This window comes from Cornus florida, unplaced genomic scaffold (genome assembly GCF_030987335.1).
Source record: "Cornus florida cultivar Cherokee Brave unplaced genomic scaffold, ASM3098733v1 CherokeeBrave_3.0.0_Hap2_Chr10, whole genome shotgun sequence".
Taxonomy (NCBI): domain Eukaryota; kingdom Viridiplantae; phylum Streptophyta; class Magnoliopsida; order Cornales; family Cornaceae; genus Cornus; species Cornus florida.
In genome coordinates, this window is record NW_026775580.1 from 103,383,752 (window position 1) to 103,390,281 (window position 6,530).

Below are 6,530 nucleotides of genomic sequence, written 5' to 3' on the forward strand. Positions count from 1 at the left end.
ATGAACTACATCACATTTTTTCTTCTTGTGCTGTCTTTTGTGTCGATATCGATATGCATTCATATACTTGTCTCCAACCCAATTTGCCAGAGGTCCAGCACAGCCAGACTCCCACCGGCACCTTACTCTTTTCCGGTGCTCGGAAACATCTTAGCTCTTGGCAATAAACCCCATGAGTCACTAGCCACCCTGTCCAAAACTTATGGTCCTGTTATGTTTATCAAACCAGGGAGCATAACAACCATAGTTGTATCGTCCCCAAAAATTGCCAAAGAAGTGCTGCAAAAACATGACCTCACCTTCTCTAGCCGGAAAATCCCGAATGCCATCCACGCGCTCGACCACTCCAAAGTCTCCATGGCGTGGTTGCTGGCATCAGACCAGTGGCAAAAGCTCTGGAAGATATGCAAAGAGCATTTGTTTTCAACCCAAGTCCTGTTGGGACATAGCGGAAGCAAAAGAAAACAACAATTCAAACCACAACACAAGATATATACGTGGTTCACCCAAAATCAGGATTACATCCACGGATGAGAAGAGATTCACTATATATGTAGAGATATTACAATAGTAGAAAATTTTAACACCGGACAATGCACACAAACTCTTGACCGAGTTCTCCGTGTATTCTACGAGACTCCCTCTCGCCATCAGTGTTCACTCTACCAAACCCGTAACTCACCCCTACCATCAACGTACTCCCTCATGAGGCTACATCTCTCTCAACTCATGTGATACCCTTGGATCCAAGACACGGGTTGATCAGGCTCAGGCCTAAAACCCGAGGGATATCAAATAATTTATATGTAATACGAACACAGATGACAAAATGAACTTAATAAATAAAGTTTAAGCTGGAAGAAACTAAAAGTAAAATCCTTTATAATTAAATACTTAGAATCTGATAATCCAAAACTCCATCAGTTTAACAACTCGGGAATCCATCTCTAGTGGACCCCTAATAAAAATCCCAAACTGAATGAAAGTAAAAACCGAAAATAAAATCTAAATCTAATATTTGGAAAGAAGTCCTACGTCGTCGGTAGAATGGAAGATCGTCCCTGCTCAGCACGAACAAGCTCTAGACTGGAAATGTCTGATAACCGAAAAATGATGAGTGGGTCAGGCCCACATGCAAGTTCTATACTACTACTACCCAAACAGAGACCCGATACACATGTACATCCTAACCAATCCAACAATAGCTAATAGTCCGTAGATAAATATATATATATATATAATCACACTACAGGACTCTCACTGGACTACAGGCCCGTCTCAACCTGACTAGTAGGCACCATGCGAAAGCGCACCCAAAGGTGGGCATGACTACCTAGTCCTAGCAGGGTACACATCCAACCATCATAACCAGCTATGCATCCCAATGCATATACGTTCCCTAACCAACGACTCTGAGACTCAAGCTCATATCGTGACATCATAAAAATATATTTAAATTCCATTCCAAACCAAAGTGTCACTCAATTATTTATTGATCTGACACAGAAGACAGGTAGGACTTAACTTTTGTAGTTAATCCATCCCTTATTCCAGAGTAGGTAGGACTTAGCATTTTTAAGCTAATCCCCCTAGTATGTCACCGTCCCATACCGGTGCATACAAAAACATCCATCCAGAATTGATAATATATATATGACAGCATAACATATTAATATCAACATACCCAATCATAAGCATAACAAGAATGTTTAACTAGCATGCTTGTTCAATACATCCAGTACCTGATTCTCTAACGAATTTTAAATGCAGAGAATAAATATAACCATCATGTAACTCACAATAAGCATAATAATAACATTAACAGTATCTACATGCTTACTTGTAATTACTCCACAACATCCCACAAGTTGATATAAACAATTGTTTTGGTAACCATCAACTAGTTCCTTATTAAGTATTAACTGAATTTATATTAGTTAATAGGCTTAATCCCATACCCCTGTTATATGATTTACACATCAAACTCCTAATTCAATTGCTAAATTGAAATTAAACAACTTGAATCATCCGCACAAGGCAACCATGTAAACTTTCTTAACAGTTTCATAACATCCCTTCTACTAACCTTCTATGGTATAATATGTATTTCCATGCCTTCTGAAGTTTTAGTAGAATTTAAACATCACTGAGAACCTCTAATTAAACTCTCAGTTGCCCCTGGAAACCCATTAACCCAAGCACAGTAGCTAGCAGTCTCGCAGAAAACCAAAAAAAAAAAATGGAAACCCACAAAGGAGCCGGCTCCACCCAATGTGGAGCCGCCTCCATCACCAAGTAGAGCCGGCTCTACTACAAAGTAGAGCCTGCTCCACTTTTTAATTGAGCCTGCTCTACTTGAAATAGAGCAGGCTCCTTCCCCTGTGCGTCGTTTTTCCAATTCCGGCGGTGTCCGGCTGTGTTGATCCTCCAAACCAAATTTCTTGCTAATTAAAATTAAGTCCTTGGGTGTTCAAAAGTTAATTAACTTCCTTGATTAATAATCACATTCAGTGGGAACAAGAATTAAACAAAATAATTTAAAAACGATTAACATGCACCTAAAAGAAAACATACTGTTCAACTTCTTCTCCAACTCCGGCAACTTTGTTCCTCCAACCCAAGTTTCTTGTTGATTTAAAACTAAGTCCTAGGGTATTCCAGAGTAATTTAAATTCATCATTCATTAATTGAATTCAATTGGAACAAGAGTTACACAAAACAGCTCCTAAGTGGATTAAAATCCATACAAGAACACATACTTTTTTCAGGTATCTAGCCCTGCGTCCCAGATTAATTTTAAGATTTCCCATTATGTTTTAGAACTATTAAAGTTCTTAATCCATCAATTGACATCATTAAAATCATGAATTAAGTAAAACAAAACAGTAAAACCACAACACTGTAAAATAAACAATTTAACAGATTATAAACATATGTTTATTAAACAATGCAAGCATGCGAACCAGATTTGTTTTAATCCTTATTTCATCCTGAGATTGTGTTAGGGATGCAAAGAACACAGGTCAAAGAGGTAGAGCTAGTTATAAAACTTGCCTGTGAGACTCGGTTCAGAAATCTCAACGTCTTTCTTCTAAGTTTTCCCGGCGCCCCTTTGGTTTTCCTCCTTTCTGTTTCTTCTATCTCCATAACGTGGTTAGGGTTCTAAACCCTTGACCGCCTTATACAGATATATTTATAGGTTTATAGGTTTACACAAAACGCTAGTTTAATTTAAACCCTAAACTAAATCCTTAGTCGGCCCATATGAAACCTAATTAATGCTTAATTATGTCGGTTACATACGTGACTTCTAAAACCAAAACCCTAATTAATCCTACTAACGTAAAAACTCATTTACTTAATTAAATCATTTAATAATTAATTCTATTTAAAGAAAACAATTTCATCAAATAATTAAACCCAATCAATAAACAATTAGAGAATTAAATAGAATAAATAAATTACAACACTTAAACAAGTCACAAAATTCAAATAATTAATTAAATCCAATGAAACAATTAAACCAACAAATTCACAACTAAACACATAAAACAATTAATACAATAAAATGAGCAATTAAACAGATAAAAACAAATAAACAGGCAATTAAAACAATGAACTTAATAAAAACGTAATTAAATACAATAATTAAATTCCAGAACCGTCCTTTTAAAATTAGGGGTATTACAACTCATAACTCTCAGCAATAGCCTAAGTGTCTATTTATGAGTCACATACCCAATTCCTTTGTAGAAAAGGATTATAATTTCTTAGAGTCCAATTCACGTCTCTATAAGAAATTACCATAAAAATACACTATAAAATAGAAACTAATAATAATGGGAATTTGAGACATAATTCCTAACAATCTCCACCTTGGCTCAAATTTCATTACGTCAATCATCGCCTCTCATGTCAATTGAATCTGGACAATTCTCTGCAATTTCAATCTTCTCGATCTTATTGCAGAACTTGGATTATCCCCACTATACGTTGCTCAATCAGTCAAACCCCAAAGCTCCACCTTGACTACTCAAGCTCCATGCCATGTAACCAAGCCGATTGACTCCCCCTACAACTGAAGCCCGTTGTAGCACATATTGAGACTTCTTGTGTTTTCTGGATCTCCTTCACCATTGGCTTTGATACCAGTTGTTGGGATACAGCGTAAGCAAAAGAAAACAACAATTCAAACCACAACATAAGATATATACGTGGTTCACCCAAAATCAAGGTTACATCCACGGATGAGAAGAGATTCACTATATATGTAGAGATATTACAATAGTAGAGAGTTTCAACACCGGACAATGCATACAAACTCTTGACCGAGTTCTCCGTGTACTCCACGAGACTCCCTCTCGCCATCAGTGTTCACTCTACCAAACCCGTAACTCACCCCTACCATCAACGTACTCCCTCATGAGGCTACATTTCTCTCAACTCATAACTCTCAGCAATAGCCTAAGTGTCTATTTATGAGTCACATACCCAATTCCTTTATGGACAAGGATTATAATTTCTTAGAATCCAATTCACGTCTCTATAAGAAATTACCATAAAAATATACTCTAAAATAGAAACTAATAATAATGGGAATTTGAGACATAATTCCTAACATAATTCGTAACAAGTCCTAGATAGTAGCCAAGACGGTACCTTCGCCGAAAAAAGGCGCAAGAACTAGCTGACTACATGCATGAAAGCTGCACCAGTGGTCAGTCTGTGGATATTGGCCGAGCTGCCTTTACCACATCCCTTAATTTGCTAGCAAACACTTTCTTCTCTATTGATTTGGCTCATTATCAATCTAACTCGTCTCAAGAATTCAAAGACATTGTGTGGACTGTGATGGAACTTGTTGGGAAGCCTAATATTGCAGACCATTTCCTCTACTTAAATTGATTGACCCACAACATTTCCGGCGACAGATGAAATTTTATTTTGGAAAGTTGCTAGAGATATTTGAAGGAATTATCAACCAAAGGTTACAATCAAGAACTTCTTCTGGGTTGGGCAATGATGTATTAGGAACGCTCCTCAATCAAAGCAAAGATAATGATGCTGCTGGGTTTGGCTTCAATGACTTGAAGCATTTGCTTCTGGTGAGTATCAATTAATTAATTTTTATGTCTTTACTTCACCACTCTACTGTTGAACTTCTTGAAAGTCAATTAGATTGGTGTGTTGGGATTATGAACCCATGAAAAATAAATTCTCTAAGTTTTTGTTACATTGTTAGAAACAATAGATAGTGCCCGGAAATTGATTAGGATAATAACCTATTATGTGTCTTTACATTGTTTATGTAACAATTACGTTATATCATTATTTCATGAGATTATGGTATTACGATGTATTATATTACACTAATGATACAAAAGGAGTGCAAAAAATCCCCTCCACGTGACTGGATCGTGGCTAATCATCGAAACCAACACTTCTATTTGTTAGGACTTATTTCTTGCAGGGACTGATACAACATAAGGCACAGTAGAATGGGCAATGGTAGAGCTAAGGAAAAGGCCTGAAACGATGGCAAAAGCTCGAAATGAGCTGGAAGAAGTGATTGGCAGGGATGGACATAGACTAGTTCAAGAATCAGACATCCCAACCCTCCCTTACTTGCAAGCAGTAGTAAAAGAGACCATCCGGTTGCACCCAGTTGGCCCACTTCTAGTTCCTCACAAGGCTGAAGCTGATGTAGAAATACGTGGCTTCACTGTCCCCAAAAATGCGCAAGTCTTTGTTAATGTTTGGGCTATGGGGCGCGATCCAAACATATGGTTGAACCCAAGTTCATTTTTGCTGGAAAGGTTCTTAGAGCATAAAACGGACTTTAGGGGCCAAGATTTCGAGCTAATTCCCTTTGGTGCAGGACGAAGGGTGTGCCCTGGAATGCCATTGGCCTCTCGGATGGTGCACCTTATGTTGGCCTCTCTTTTGCACTCTTTTGACTGGAAGCCTAAAGAAGGGGTGAAACCAGAAGACATTGACATGAATGACAAGTTCGGGCTTACATTGCTGAAAGCCACGCCTCTCAAGGCTATTGCAATTAAACTGTGACTATCAATCTTGGAATTTCCTATTACTAGATAATTGGCTTTTTATATCTTTGCTTTGTTCTCCTAAAATAATCAAAATAAATTTATCTCTATCTTCAACTTTTCTTCAGTCCCAGATGTTTCAGAGGATGTAGAAATTCTTGTACATCCATGATAATAGTAACATAAAAAGGCGTGAGTTTACAAAAAAAATTAAATTTGGTTTCGAAATTAAGCAACTAGCTATATATACTTCACACTTTTCTACATTAAATGGTCAAATACATATATTCCTACTCAAATATCATGCATGAAACTCCAAACACATTTGCAATTCTAATTCAAGCCTTTAAAAAGCAACTCCCACGGAACTATAAAATTGCCACAATAATAGGGATATATACAATTGCGAATGGCAATCAAATTTTCACACTTTAAATTTAGAGTAGTGATACTCCCACCGAAGAGTCTAACCTATTTTCTTAG

General features: G+C 37.2%; 1 pseudogene; it reads left to right on the plus strand.

Annotated features, from left to right (window-relative positions):
- On the plus strand, positions 1-6,066 carry LOC132279606 (cytochrome P450 76T24-like; annotated as a pseudogene).
- The last annotated feature ends 464 nt before the right edge of the window (positions 6,067-6,530 follow it).